Raw genomic sequence first — 16,238 nt, 5'->3', positions numbered from 1 at the left:
GTAGAGCAATGGAGTGCTTATACAGAACGTTTTGTTTACAATACTTTGTGCTGGCAAATGAAATCAAAACTGAAGCAATTGTGCCAACATTTCTAAGTGTCATGGGGGTGAAAACGTTCAATTTGCTGCGAAGTTTAACTCAACCACAGAAACCGGGCGAGAGATCATATGAGGAAATAGTGGGCTTACTTAAAGATCACTATTCACCCAAACCACTGATAATCACAGAGAGATTCAGATTTCATAAGAGAAATCAGCAAGACGGTGAATCCATCTCACAATTTGTTGCTGTGTTGAAACAATTCTCCGAGCATTGTGAGATTGGTCAGTCGTTGAGTGACACATTACGTGACAGGCTTGTTTGTGGTCTTCGTAGTGAAGCTATACAAAAGCGACTCCTAACGGTAAGTAACTTAACACTGCAGAAGGCCATTGAAATCAGCACGTCAATGGAAATGGCCGCAAAAGAGGCGCAACAGCTAAGTGCATCCACCCAAGTACACAAAGTGTATGCTGATTCAAGAAACAAATCAACCTCAGATAAGCCATGTTATTGCTGTGGGAAAATGGGGCATCAGCCTGGAGATTGTTGGTGCAAAGACATGAACTGTAGAAATTGTGGCAAGAAAGGTCACATTGAAAGTGCCTGCAAAAATAAAAAGACACAATGTAGCAAAAATGCTGGACCGAAAAATAAAAATCACCAAAAATTTAAACAAAAACAAGTGAACCAAATGGAAAATCCCCATCACACACAGAGTGATTCAGGATCTGAGGAAGATGATGTGTTATGTGTTTTATCAGTTTCAGGAAATGAAAGGGGCTATTGGGTGACTCCTCTACTAAATGGGAAACCAGTACAGATACAAGTGGACACTGGAGCGGCAGTATCACTCGTCTCAGTGACTACATTGAAAGAAACGTTGCCGCACCTCACACCTCTGCCCTCCCACATTACACTGAAGACTTATACAGGTGAGATAGTTCCTGTTAAAGGGGTAGTTGAGGTAACAGTGGAACTAAATAGGCAGAAGAGAAAACTACCACTGTACGTGATCGAAGGCAACCACCCAGCTTTGCTAGGTAGAACTTGGCTTGAAAAGATTAAGCTGGATTGGCAAGAGGTCCGTTTAGTCAGCGAAAACACAAAACTCCAAGGGATTCTAAATAAGTATTCAGAAGTGTTCAGTGACAAACTTGGAAGTATGAAGGATATTGCAGTGAAACTGACAGTGAAACCAAACAGTCAGCCAAGGTGCTTGAAAGCCAGACCAGTGGCGTACGCCATTAAACCTAAGGTTGAAGCTGAATTGGAGAGACTAGTACAAGCGGGAGTACTGCGACCAGTACATACGAGGGAATGGGCCACGCCAATCGTGCCGGTCTTAAAAAAAGATGGGTCCCTTCGACTATGTGGCGATTTTAAGGTCACCATAAATCCGATTTTGACCCCAGAGCAGTATCCTTTGCCTTGTATTGAGGATCTATTTTCCAATCTCGCTGGGGGTCAACAGTTTAGTAAAATTGATCTGTGTCAGGCTTACTTACAAATGCATGTGGACCCAAATTCACAAAAATTCCTTACCATTGTGACACATAAGGGGATGTACCAATACCAACGTCTCCCTTTTGGAATTTCCTCCGCACCAGCTCTGTTCCAAAGAGCAATGGACCAGATTCTCAGTGGGCTGACCGGGGTGCAATGCTACCTTGATGACTTGCTGATCACCAGAAAGGATGAGCAAGAGCATTTAAGTAATTTGGAAGCTACCTTACAGAGACTGCAGAATTTTGGACTGAAGGTCAGGAAGGACAAGTGTGAGTTTTTCAGCTCTTCCGTTGAATATTTGGGTCACGTGATTGATAGTTCTGGACTCCACAAGGCACCCTCAAAGGTGAAGGCAATAGTAGAAGCGCCAGCTCCACAGAATGTGAGTCAGCTTCGGTCTTTTTTGGGACTGTTGACCTATTATGCGAAATTTGTGCCGAATTTAGCTAACAGACTGAAACCGTTGCACGAGCTACAAATCCAGTAAGTGGGAATGGACGAAACAATGTGAAAAATCTTTCAATGAGGTAAAAACTGCCTTAGCCCAGTCTGAAGCTCTCACTCACTTCAACCCTGCGCTGCCTGTACAGCTGGCATGTGATGCTTCGCCATACGGCGTGGGGGCGGTAGTGTCACACATTATGCCATCGGGTGAGGAAAAACCCATTGCTTTCGCGTCACAAACTTTAAGTACGGCGGAACGTAACTATGCCCAAATCGAGCGTGAGGCACTTGCTATAGTGTTTGGGGTGAAGAAATTTCATAAATTTTTATTTTGAAGACTGATCATAAACCTCTTACTTCTATCTTCAGCCCAGAGGCAGGTGTTCCTTCACTGGCAGCTGCCAGAATGCAGCGATGGGCCCTTCTGCTCTCTGCACATCAGTATGATATAAAATACAGAAGATCGGAAAGTCATGCAAATGCTGATGGGCTCTCCCGACTTCCGTTGCCCACTTCACATCCAGAACCAGCACGAGCAGAAATTTTCTACTTCAAACAGGTGGATAATTCCCCCATAACAGCAGCTCAGGTAAAAAGGCACACACGTTCTGACCCAGTGATGTCCAAGGTTTTGGACCTTGTACTCAGAGGTTAAGTAGGAGAGATGTCACCTCTGCTAAGGCCGTATTTGACCAGAAGAAATCTGTCACAGGTCGGGGCGGACTCAGATTTTATGGAGTCACGCCCCTTCCTAGTTTCCACATCGAGGAATTCCCAAAGCCACCCCAATGACCAGACACACAAGGATTGAATAATGTTTAAATAAACTTTATTAAATATTTAAAAAGCAACATCTCTCCAGTCCTCGGATCTTCATAGCAAAGGGGGGGGGGCGCTTAGCATGCTTTCACTTTTTCTCCTCAGGTTCATGGCTGTAAGCGGAGGTAGGTGTTACACAAGACTGGGACCTTTCTCTTCCTTCTAGGTTCGTGCTGTAAGCAGAGGTAAGTGTTACACCACTGCATGAAAAGTGGGATTTTTGTCCCCGTAAGCGCCTGTAGGCTCCCGAAAATCTCTCTAAATTTCGGCAGCTTTCCTCAATTTGCAGGCAGCGAGCGTCGCGTTTGTCTGTGTCACAAGTTGCCGTAAACGAACCATGACGCAGGTAGAGAGCCCAGCGGGGGGGTGATGCCTCTAATTAGCATATGAATAGCAGCGAAACCTCTGCCGACCAGGTAGAGCGTCTCTGGCCTAATTAGCATGTGAATAGCAGCGAAACTAGAGTAACTGCCCAATTGAATGTACTCACTCAGTATTGGCTGAAGCCACTACTTTTAAACAAGTAAAATCCCCCGTGAATGGTGAATAGTGAATTAGTGAATACGTTTAATGGGCTATGTTCAAGTATACTGGATGTAGTAGCACCTTTTAAATTAAAAAGACCTAGAAGCTGTATACATCCTTGGTTTAATGATGAAACTAGAGCAATTAGACAGAACTGGAGAAAAGCGGAAAGAAAGTGGAAGAGGGATAAATTACAAGTATCATATGATTGCGTTAAAGAGTGTATGATTCATTACCAAAGAACTGTTAAGGCCGCAAAGGCAAATTATTTTTCTGATCTTATCGCTAAGAACGCTTACAGTCCAAAAATATTATTTAATACCATCAATAGCGTCCTAAATCCGATGTCAAATCTATATCCGGATCCGTCTCCTATGGCCTGCGAAAACTTTTTAAAGTTCTTTACGGACAAGATCAATGTAATAAGATCTTGCATTGTCCCCTCCTCTTTAGACGTCCCTCAGTCCACCACCAATCCTATACAATTTTCCAACTTTACTCCAGTGTCTCACAGTTATATGGTGGAAATTATTCATAAAATGAAGCCCACCTCTTGTTCGTTGGACATCATTCCTACTCGTCTCTTATTAGAGACACTTGACACTATCTGCCCTAATCTACTCTCAATAATTAATAGTAGTTTAATTAGTGGAATAGTTCCATCCTATTTTAAACATGCCACTGTACAGCCATTACTTAAAAAACCAAATCTCGATCAGACAATTTTAAATAATTACCGTCCAATTTCTAAATTGCCGTTTTTATCAAAAGTTTTAGAGAAGGTTGTTTTTAACCAGCTTTCGTCTTTTTTACAGGAAAAATGTTGTTTTGATAAATATCAGTCCGGTTTTAGACCTCAACACAGTACAGAATCTGCATTGTTAAAAGTTTTAAATGATTTATTGTTGATCGTTGACTCTGGCAAGCAGGGGCGTCATGCACCAATTTTTTTTAAGGGGGCACAGTGTCAACAGCTCACAGAAATTTGTGCATACACAGACATCAAACGAAATATTATAGAGCTTTCAGTCTTTTCCATGGCACTTACATTTCTAACAATCTGAAAACCCCTGCTTTCATGCAAAAACCTCCAAAATAAAAGTGATGACTAACTTTCATATCAAATACTATTCAATCGGAATAATGACACATTTGCATCATATTCACATCTGAAACGGCATGTTTTATTTAAGTCTTAATGGCTTGTTTAATTGTGTTATTAATGCATTTTGCACAACAACTACATTATCATATAAAATTAAAGTAATTTTAAATCCATAAAGTATATAATGTTCAAAATATATGTTCAATAATGATTTTAAAAAATATGTTTAGATAAAATTATTAGAGGAACGGATTTTTGCATTAAATTTTACCTCATGTGAGCATGTGAGATTCCGCGCCCGCGTGAACTTTGGCGAACTTTGGCGTTGTGCCAAGAAGATGAATCTCTGCTAATATAACGTTGATACGGTCACATTTAAAACCATACATTTTCTACACAGAGGAGGTTAACTGCACATTACCGTACTGGTGTTTGGAAATGTTGTGAGCGTTTCTAACACGTTTTAATTCCTCAGATAGCCAAATGCAGCAGCAAGCCAGTAACAGCAGAGAGCTCGTGAGCGCGCCCAGACACTGATGACGTCTGCGACTGCGCTCTGACTGCAGCGCCAGCTGCCGCCAGAATAAAAGTAATGTAACACGATCAAAACGGCGAAAATCTCCGAAAAGTGACAAGGATGCAGCACAGAATGTATAATATTGTGCATATTAACAGATTAAAAGTCAAATAACAGATTAATGGACGCTTATTTGATTTTGAGGTTGGATGCAAAATCCATTGGCTCAAAAAAACCAAGGGGGCAGGTGCCCCCTCAGTTTGAATGGGCATGACGCCTCTGCTGGCAAGTGTGCTGTTTTAATTTTATTGGACCTCAGTGCGGCATTCGATACTCTTGATCATGGTATTCTTATAAAACGCCTACAGCTTATTGGAATCCAGGGACATGTTTTAGATAGGTTTGTTTCCTATTTAAAAGATCGAACCTTCTCCATAGATACTGGGAAATATACATAATCATCCGCACCAGTTTTGTATGGGGTTCCACAGGGCTCAATTTTGGGTCCTGTTTTATTTTCCTTATACATGCTTCCTCTGTATGCTATATTTAAGAAGCACCATGTCTCATACCACTGTTACGCGGATGATACTCAGTGTTATGTCCCCTTGCATCCAACGGATGTTTCTAGTTTACAGTGTTTATATGATTGTCTGAGGGATGTTAAAGTGTGGATGTCTGCAAATTTCCTCCAGTTAAATGAGACTAAGACTGAAGTTTTAATCTTTGGCTCCCCTGCTTCTACCGAGGTTGTGGCCAGTAAACTGGGTCACTTATCTAATAATCTCCATTCACATGCTAGAAACTTAGGCGTTACTTTTGATTCTATTTTAACCTTCAATAAACAGATTAATGCGGTGGTCAGAAGTTGTTTTTATCAGTTAAAGAACATTGCTAAAATGAAGTCATTCTTAACATCAAGAGACATGGAAACTGTAATACATGCTTTTATTTCATCCAGATTGGACTATTGTAATGTATTATACCTGGGTGTTTCACAGTCTCTTTTGTCCCGTCTTCAACTTGTTCAAAACGCTGCCGCTCGATTGTTGACTGGAACGACGAAGAGGGAACATATTTCACCAGTGTTGATCTCTCTCCATTGGCTACCAATCAAATATCGTATTCATTTTAAAACATTGCTGTTTGCGTATAAAGGCATTCACGGACTGGCTCCATCTTATATTTCTGATCTTCTTCTGTTCCAGCGTAATGACAGTCTTCAATTAACTGTTCAAAGGACACGGATGAAAACGAAAGGCAATCGTGCCTTTTCTGTCGCTGCTCTGCAATTATGGAACACCCTCCTATTCTATATAAGATCCGCACAATCTTGCGCTGATTTTAAGTCTCTTCTTAAAACATATTTATTTACCGTCGCCTATGGTCATGACTTATGAGTCATGAGTAAGCAAAGTGGCATAATTGTTGTGTAGTCTTTGTTGTCATGTTTTATGTAGTTTTCTTGTATTTTGTTATATGTCTACATTTTGTACAGCACTTTGGCCAACAGCTGTTGACTGACTGACAAAGTGTTGAAAAAAAAGAAAAAAAAACTCAAAAACGTTGTAAAAAAGTAACTTTTGCAGGCATATGGTGAGTTGCCCTGTACTTTGGTATCACCTCTAATCTGGATTTCAGCGTGGTACAGCGCTCGGAGAGTTCCAGGCTGCGAGAGGGCGGTGGCTGCACAATCCATCCAGACACCCCGTCAACAATGCCGTCTTCATCAGACATGAGCTCTATGGTGGCGCACTTCCAAATGTCCATCTCATCCTCATGAGACTGGTAATAATAAAAATAGTCATGGTACAATTAAACAATAAATGAGGAAAAACATTAGAAGTTATACTTACAAACAATGTCATCATTCTCAGCAGATAAATCTGGACTTGCTGAAATAGACCCAAGCAAATAGGAGGTCACGGCTTCGTTATGAGGCGACGTTAGTCTTTGAAAACAAAATGTGCTGGTTTAAGCTCGGATCTATTAACGTATCTATTGCCTTATACAAGAATAAAAGCATATTCTTTAAATCGTAACGTTACCCTTGCTCTGGTTCATAGCGCCTGCAGTGTGCCTCAGAGACGCCTCCTAAAAATTACAAGACAAAAAACACATCTAAGTTATAAAACTCACAACTTGGGCTACTTATAAATAGGCTTTTACATAAAATTATTCTTACCGCAATCTTGGGATTGTGCACCCGTCTTCTCTTCTGGAAGAGTTACAAACACCAAACCAAACGTCTCTTATGCTCGTTTTGTACTGCTGTGTGAGCTGTGAGCCATGGCCATGACCTTGCACGTGATTGGACGAAGGCTAGAAGCCTGTCGGGCTCCTCCAATCACATGCGAGGTTATTGATATAAGGAAAATCTTGTGAGACGTGCGCGCATGCGTACAATCGAAGTATAATATAAACAACAAACGCGATGTGCCGGAAGCTCTGTGTGATATCAACACAGTGTGCTGTCAGTTGAAAGATGGAAGTCCCAAGACTGAAGAAACGACCTCGGCACTTCTGTGAACATTGCAACATTGAACTGTGTCATACAAAATGGAGTTTGGGAGAAAAAAATCCAAAAGGGCTACGTCAGATAATGTACAGAGCCTGCTGCTATCCATTCATGAACCCGCTGTGAGTGATGTCCCGTCATGTGTAAAGACCCGGAGGATAACTTTACTGGAGTTAGAGAGATTGGTGAAAGTGAAATGCAATCCGAGGACCCAGAAAAATAAGTGATTGAAAATGCACCCAGCGAATTGCAGTTCAGACAACGGTGAGCATAATTACATATTTTTTATATAAGCTTGGCTTGCTTTATGTATGTTAACATTTTAAACAATACTAAAACATATCAACAAGTAAAATAAAATAAAATCAACAAGTTAAACAAAAACGTTTTGAGGATGCTATATCAAAAAGTAGCCATCCAGCATGTTTTATTCATTGTGACAGCCCTTGCTCACAAAAAGGTTGGGGACCCCTGGTCTAGTTAAATGTGGTTGATTATCACTGTTGTTGTTATTTTAATAGTAATTTATAATTAAATAGGAATATCGCGTTATAATGCAGAACTGTATCTTCTGTTTGTTGTTTTTCAGATGAAACAGCAGATGACCAAAGCATTCATCTTTTCATCTCCTGTTGTGTGGTAAGCATGAAATTACATTTGGATATACTAGTATAAAGTTCAATACATGCTAATCCAGAGCTGAAATGGGAAAACCTAACATATTTCACCCACATGATTGTTTTCCACTCTCAAATTTCTGTTAGTTAACTAATGAAAGCAACTAAAGTATAAACACACTTTATAAAGTTTCTAAAAAATCCTAAAATGAAGTTGAAGTGGATGAAGTTCCCACAAAGTACTTAACTGGTTCATTGCACTAAAGCTAGCTGTTTGAGATGCACATGATCTTTTCCAACTACAGTTTTCAAATCTTTTCATACTCAAATGGCCATATTGATGAGAAATGAACATATTAATTATGTTCTTTTTAAATCTCAAATGACCATATTAACGAATAACGATGGGCTTTTCAATCTCAAATGGCCATATTAACGATGGGCTTTTCAATCTCTAATGGTGGTGCTGAGTATGTGCATTGCATGTGTTTTAAATATGTCCTTTAAATTTCCATAGGATGACTATGTGGATGAAGAGGGGGAAATTCTTGCTGAGGAGCAGAGTGAAGCCTATCCTCACATACAAGATGGGGAGGAGCATGGAAGTGATCAGGCCAGAAGTGAAAAACCAGAACACTTGTTGATGAAACTTTTGGCCATGATGAAATTGACTGGTATCCTCCGTGACAACTTCTTACAGTATGTGGTTTGTCCAAAATGTATAACAGTGTACATGCTTACTGAAACCTATGAGCGCAGACGGGATGTTACAAAGGTTTGCAGGACTTGTGGTCACATCCCATTCTACAATCACCCACAGCAGAGGTCTGCCTTAAGGAAGAAATGTGGCTCTGCCTTGCTAAGAAAGGCTACATATTCGAGCGGTGAAGAGTATGTCCATCCAATTCGTTCTTACTGTTACAAGAGTGTTGTGCAGTCTCTGGGAGGACTTGTTAAAAGACTTGGATTTGAAGAGAAATTAGATGAAAGGCGAAAGCGGGAAATGCCAAAGGGTGTGTTAGGAGATGTACATGATGGACAAGTATGTCAGGATTACCAGTAAGTGAATTCAATAAACTGTAGTCATGCCACTATGCACAGTATTTGAGCTGTAATGTAATTGCACAAGTTTCCTTGCTTCATTCCCATCCGGACAGACATTTTGTTGTTTGACATGTTGTTTGATGTTGTTTGCATAGAATGCACAGATTGAGCCTGATTAAAACTCTGTGAAATAAATTGTTTTGTGTATCTTTTTTTACCTAACATTGGTTATTGCTAATGACATACAGAGTAATTAAAGCAACACTATGTAGTTTTTTTACCTTTAAATAATGTCTCTAAAATTATTTCAGTGATAGAACAACTTTTAACTGGACAAATTTTACTGTTGCTGCAACCTGAGCAGCCTCCTAGCTGCTACAAGCACACTCTGAAAGTGGCGGTGGAGGGTAGGAAACACAGCCCCGCCCCTCCCCCTGCCTGCAGAAGAGTGTCTGATACCAGGAACTGTTGCGCTTTTCAACCACATGGGGGAGCTGTAAGTCATTTTTACATGGAAACTACATAGTGTTGCTTTAATATACACTGTTAGCCTGGACAAATTGAATCTACCTAAAGGGATAGTTTAAAAAAATATTAGGAAAAAATATTTTGAAAGTATTATGATAAATGATGAAGAAAATATTTTGATAAATGATTGTCATTAAACTTAAAGTTGATTTTGAATTACTCTGTCCAACATATCCGCTTATTTAACCGAGTTGAAAGATTTTCTATTTTTAATTAATTTATAATTAAAATTCTCTTAGTGTTATAAATGGTATTATAACACAAAACTCATGACTAATTCAGTCATTAAATAAACTTGATTCTCCACTGAAACACACACAAAACTGCGAAAAATACAATACAATGTGCTGTTTATGTCAATAAACACTGATCACCTGAACGGTGACTTTCATTTACAAAAAAGGTAATTTATCATTTACAACTAAACAACATGAATAATATAAGAGCATAAACCTCTATGACATTTTAACCAATATTTAAGTTGTTAAAGTTATTATTAGTTCTTAATTCTGTAAAAAAAAGCTTAAATAATCATAATATTCAGGGACAATGGATTATGGGTATTCCTTACAACATGTACTGCTAAAGTTCATTCACTTGAATGTTTTAATTAATTTTGTACGCTTAAAAGTTAAATGAATTAAGATTTTTTAAGTAAATGTCCAAAACTCAAAATATTAAGTGATGTTTACATCTTTAAGACAATATCTGGGTTAACGGTGTAGCATACTTTAAAAATAAATCAATTCAAGCTACAATTTAAGAGTTTGTAATTTGGCTATACTGGTACCAGAGATTTTCTTAAAATGAAGTTAACACCTCTCAGAATGTCACCTGAGTAAAACTCCCCCAGCTGCTACCCTGATTTGCATTTGTATAGCTCACAGCATGTTCATTTACAAAGTGTGTCATATTTGTAGCCGAAATGTAACATACATTTAGAATTTGGTGCCTATTTGACAGAGAAAAGGGGTGTTTGTAGTCTCACTCCCTCAACAAAGACATTGCACTTCCTTCTTTCAATGATGCAAAATGATGATTTTTACATCATTGAAAGAAGGAAGTGCAACACTCAAATCTATATTTCTTCTGTCTCAGCGGCAACTGAGAAAAGATGCACAACCATTAAAAAACATGACTGGGGTTCTAACTATACAAAGCTTAATGCAAATGGGTGAAGTGTCCCTTTAACAACGAGGAGACCTACACGATGTGCTTCGACTCACAGCCTCCAAGGGTAAGGAAAAAGGATGTTGAGAACAACAGTGTAGAGCCGAACGCTTCCCTGGTTCTTCCTTCACTCACGGCGTCGGAAACACAGGACAGGGGCGAACCTTTGAAGAGGCTCCACACAGAGGTAGTTATTTCTCACAGCCGTCAGCCCAACGACCCTTCGGCACAATAGATTGTAAATCGGTCTACTTACTTCGACCGTCCAGATGCTTCACCACTGCCCGCCCACTCGTCAAGGGAAGGGTTTCGTTGCTACACACTCAAGGAAATCCCAACTTACAAGTTTCTTCAACCCATACTCCACAGACCTCAACGGCTAGAACCTCCTCACGACTCCTCTGGTCTCGAAGTGGCTTCTATCAACATGGGCACAGCATGACACTGCAAGTGGTTAAGTGTACACACACAAATGAAGACAAAGAGTCACCCACGGCACTACACACACACTTCGTGAATTACGGACGAAACCAGACTCGACCCGGGCCCGCCGTGTGGTTGGTTGGGTGGTTTTTCTGGGTGGAGGGGATGAAATGAATAGGAGAGGAACACAGGACCCCCTTGTGGTGATTCTGATGCTTCCCGGCTCGCCCACGCTTCCTTCTCTCCAGTGGGGCCGCAACCCTACGGGGTAGCTCTCAACACAAGATCAGATAATACTTTGCGTTTATAATACACAATACAAACTTTGATCCTACTCACATATGTTCTCTACTTCCAGTGTGGCTCCCTGGCTCACCCACGCTCCTTTCTCCAGTGGGGCCGCAACGCTACGTGGCAACTCACAACACAGGATCAGGTAATACTTTTGCATTCACAATATACCAAAGACTTCAATGCTTCTCACATATATTTTCTACTCCCAGTGATGCTTCCCAGCTCGCCCACGCTTCCCTCTCCAGTGGGGCCGCAACGCTACGTGGCAACTCAGGATCAGGTAATACTTTTGCTTAGTTACTTTCAATGGTTGAGTTCGTTTACTCACACTTGCTGAGGCTTCCCGACTATCCACTTCGAAAACAGCAACTGTCTTCAACTTTGCCGACCTAATGACTCGCTTTAGCGATGTTCATTCACCCAGTCCTTCTTCTCTAATTCCTCCGTAGTAACCACAGCAAAACAGCACAACACGATACCGCTAATAGAACGCTGTTTTCCGTGGTGCACTATATTAAATAGCCACAACTCCTTCCCTTCGCCTCTCTTGGGCCCGCACTCTTTCCGTTTGCTTCCAAAGCGATCCCCGGATCAACGGCGTCCTCGGCGCTTGCAGGAAGTGTAAGGTAGTGGTCCGCCTTTGGCGGAGCGGAGCTCGCCCCGGACCCGGAGCGTGTTGCTGTAGATCTATTTATACTTCCCCTCTTCCTCTTTAAATATTTCACAGTACATCTGTGTATTCATGATGCCGTCTATAAAATTCAACTCTCCGACACCTCCAGCACTCATGCAAGCCCACAGAAGAGCACTGCCACCACCATGCTTTACTTTTGGCATGCATTTTTCATTGTACTCATCACCTTTGCCACACCATACAGTTTATTACACCTCAGAACCACAAAAATTAATCTTTGTCTCATTACTCCAAAGTATAGAGAGTTAGAGACCCCATAGTCTTTACCTTCCTCAATATGAGCTCTAGCAAAAGGCTTTTTGTGCATTGTCTTTACCAGTGGCTTCCTCTATGAATGACAGCCATGCATGCCTCTCCTTTATACTATACCTCCGTCGTGTGGTGTCACAGGAAACACCACAGATTGACTTTCTAATGACTTAGCCAACTGTGCTGAACTTGCATGATGATTTTTTTCAACATCCCTCATCACAGAACACTCTTGACGAGGTGTTAACTTCAGTGGACGTCCTGGAGATCACAGAGAGCTTCTCACAAGTCCATCCTTTTTTAATTTTTGGATCCCTTTTGTGTCAGTATTCAAACTTATTAGGAATGCTTAACTAATTATTTTGAAACCTTGACCATTTTGTGCAAAGAAATGATTTTATTTCTCATGTCTCGAGACATTTTTTACCATGTGGTTCTATATTGTCACCATTACATGAGAGTGGATTTTCTATCTTAAATAGCTCCATCAATTGCCAAGTTATCCTTTGGCCACCTGTGTGATGATTAATTCTATTCATCATTTCCTAGTGAATTCCTGTTATGTACACTTTATAAAAATTTTTTTTAATATTCATCAGAGTGTACTCATTTTTGCATCACCCCATTTGATTAAACTGTTATTTTTTTTATTTTTGTCCTAAAGATGGTCAGTGACTTTTACCCTTTTGTTAATAAAAATAAATGTTTAATAAAACTGTTTTGTAAAAAAGAAAGCAAATTGGTCTCATATTTACTAAGAAATGGAGAAAAATCTTAATTTTCAAAGGGGGTGTACTCATTTATGCTGTGCACTGTATATATATATATATATATTTAAATGTCATTTCAACTTACTAATTGAGGGCGGCAAATAATTTTTACAGTGTACATTTGCAACACTTTTTGTCAAACATGGCACCTCATTGTGATTTTGATGATCACTGTAATAAAGTTAAAACAACTTGGTTTTACAAGTCAATTCAAACTACTATTTTAAGTTTTTTACAGTGGCCTCGAGGTGTGAAAATAAAGTACAATGGTAAATTACTTATTTACAAGATTAAAAACAGATTTACAAGTTTTTTAACAAATTTTCATGTTTTTTTAACAAATTTACAAGTTTTTTTAACAAATTTACAAGGAGTGAATAAATGTAAAAAAAATTAACAAATTTACAATGAGTGAACAAATCTAGAGTTTTTGTTAACAAATTTACAATGAGTGAACACATTTACAAGGTTTTTTTTAAACTAATTTACAATGAGTGAACAAATTTACAAGTTTTTTAACAAATTTACAATGAGGGAACAAACTTACAAGTTTTTTAACAAATTTACAATGAGCGAACAAAATTACAAGTTTTAAAACAAATTTAAGTTTTTTACAGAAAGGGTAGGTACAATACGCTGACGTCACGCATCTGAGCCTCCGGTAGGAAGAAACCCGGAAGTATCGCCGTGAATCACGTGAGAGATGTGAATGCGATGTTGTGTATTAGGCTGTACATCCTATTAATGGAAAGAGAGTTATAATATATAACCTTTCATCGCTTCCGAAGTGACTTAAAGGGATATTGGACCTTATTTTCAGGTAAGTGAAATAGTTTTAGTTAGCTAACCCCAGCTTTCCAAGTTGCACACGTTTTGGATGACAGTAATCGAAATTATTCACTGACTTTCTCACTAGATTACAGACAACACGAGAGGGTGCTTCAAACTTTTTAATCAGACCTGCATTGCTCGTTCGCTCCCTGGATTACATAGCCTGAAACGGGGAAGCGTGACGAGTTTGTTTACATGGTGCTGCTGTAAACTCCAACCCAGGAGGACACTTCAGAGGAATAAAGGGGGCGTTAACTTGTTCAATGATATAATCTGAATAATCTTTAAAAGATTAGGATTTTATGTAATGAGATGATTTGTTAAAATTACCTAAATTTATACTATAAATTATATTTTCATTTAATCATTTAAACCTCTCTGAATGTGATAGTACTGTAATGTTTTATCATATTACAAATACTCTAATGTTGCCTAAGCAAACTGACATTTATGTATAGATAGATAGATAGATAGACTGCCAAGACTGAAATCATGATTATGTTCATTTCCAGTGTCTGTGATATTGAAAAACTAAAGTAAGAAGAGGAGGACCACCATTCGTTTCCTGATCAGAACACACGAGAAGAGTGAGAAAAAAAATTAAGCATTGTAATTCATTGATGAAAATTAGAACAAATAAATCTCATGACCTCCTTGATCTTTCATTTTTACATGCAATTTTCTCCTCTTTCTCAATACACAGATCTAACAGTGATTCTGGGGCATTGCAAGACTTGATGACCTGGAAACATCTCCTATTATGGAAGATTATTGCAACATTTGTGTCTTGGATCAGTTTTTCTTGTTTCTCTGCGTATGAGGCAGGGGCTTCTTTCCGCAGATTTAGCTGTAAGGTTTAAAGGTCCCGTTTTTCCTGATCCCATTTTTTAAACTTTAGTTGGTGTATAATGTTGCTGTTAGAGCATAAATAATATCTGTAAAATTATAAAGCTCGGCCAGTTTGGACTACAGCCCTCTACCTACCGATTAAATGACATCCAAAGAAGAGGTTTTTTTTACTAACCTCCTTAAATGAAGGTTTTTATTATTAGGGGGAAAAAATCAAAACTACATGGCCCTGTGTAAAAAAGTGTGTTAGTACCCACTGGCTTTTAATGTAAATATGAATGGTTCTACATTAATGGCTTTTAATGTAAATATGAAAAATGTACATATATATTTTTTCATACTTGAGACAATATACATTTATAAATTAAACTATGTTTTGAACAATGAGTGAAATTAAGTTTCTTTAATGTAAAAATGAGTTGTTCTAAAACTGTACAGTTATTTACTTAAAGCTCCACTGTGTAAGATCTATTTCCATCTAGCGGTGAAAGTCTATATGACAACCAACTGAATATTACTTTCTAGCCCCCCCCCCCCATTCGGAATGCGTTTTAACTCGTATGGTGGCCCGGCCGTGTCATGCCAAGGTTAACATGGCTTCCAGTAGCTACAAAGCAAAAGCAATGAAAAAAAATGAACAATTTGCAATGTCCTTTGCCTGTGATCCATCAAAGCACACAGATTTATGTTTAACATGGAAAAAGTCTGATTGTCATGATATGTCCGCTTAAAATCACATACAAAAAGCAACCATAAACGTAGCTTAGACACTCCTTTTTCATCGACGCGAGGAAAAATATCACAGGGGCTGTTAAACTTGGTATTAAGATGTGTTTTCGTCGATCAGATCACAAGTGGACGAGAGAGACACATTACGTTTACACTTGGTGTTTAAATCCGTCTCTTTTTGTCCATTTTCGACCGCTTCTCTCCAGAAAACTGAGGAGATGGTCTGTGGACGAGTCCCTCTCCTGCCATTTAATCATGAGCGGGAGTAATGACGGGTTTAAATGGACGCAAACTAATATTATGACTCAGAGTCCAATGTTTATGTTTTAAGTAAACGTTACATGTCCGTGTATATGTAAGAGCTTTCTCTGATATTGGTGAAATAAGATGGCTCAACGGTTACACTTTATTTTGATAGTCCACTTTAGACATTCTACTAACTATAAACAACTTTGCTACTACATGTCAACTAACTTTCAATAATTTGCAACTATTCATCAACTAACTGTCATTAGTGTATTAGTAGACTGTAACGGTTGGGGTTAGGGAAGAGGTTTGGGTTA

The sequence above is a fragment of the Paramisgurnus dabryanus genome, chromosome 2 (genome assembly GCF_030506205.2).
Source record: "Paramisgurnus dabryanus chromosome 2, PD_genome_1.1, whole genome shotgun sequence".
Taxonomy (NCBI): Eukaryota; Metazoa; Chordata; class Actinopteri; order Cypriniformes; family Cobitidae; genus Paramisgurnus; species Paramisgurnus dabryanus.
Note: the sequence above shows the minus strand (reverse complement) of the source record.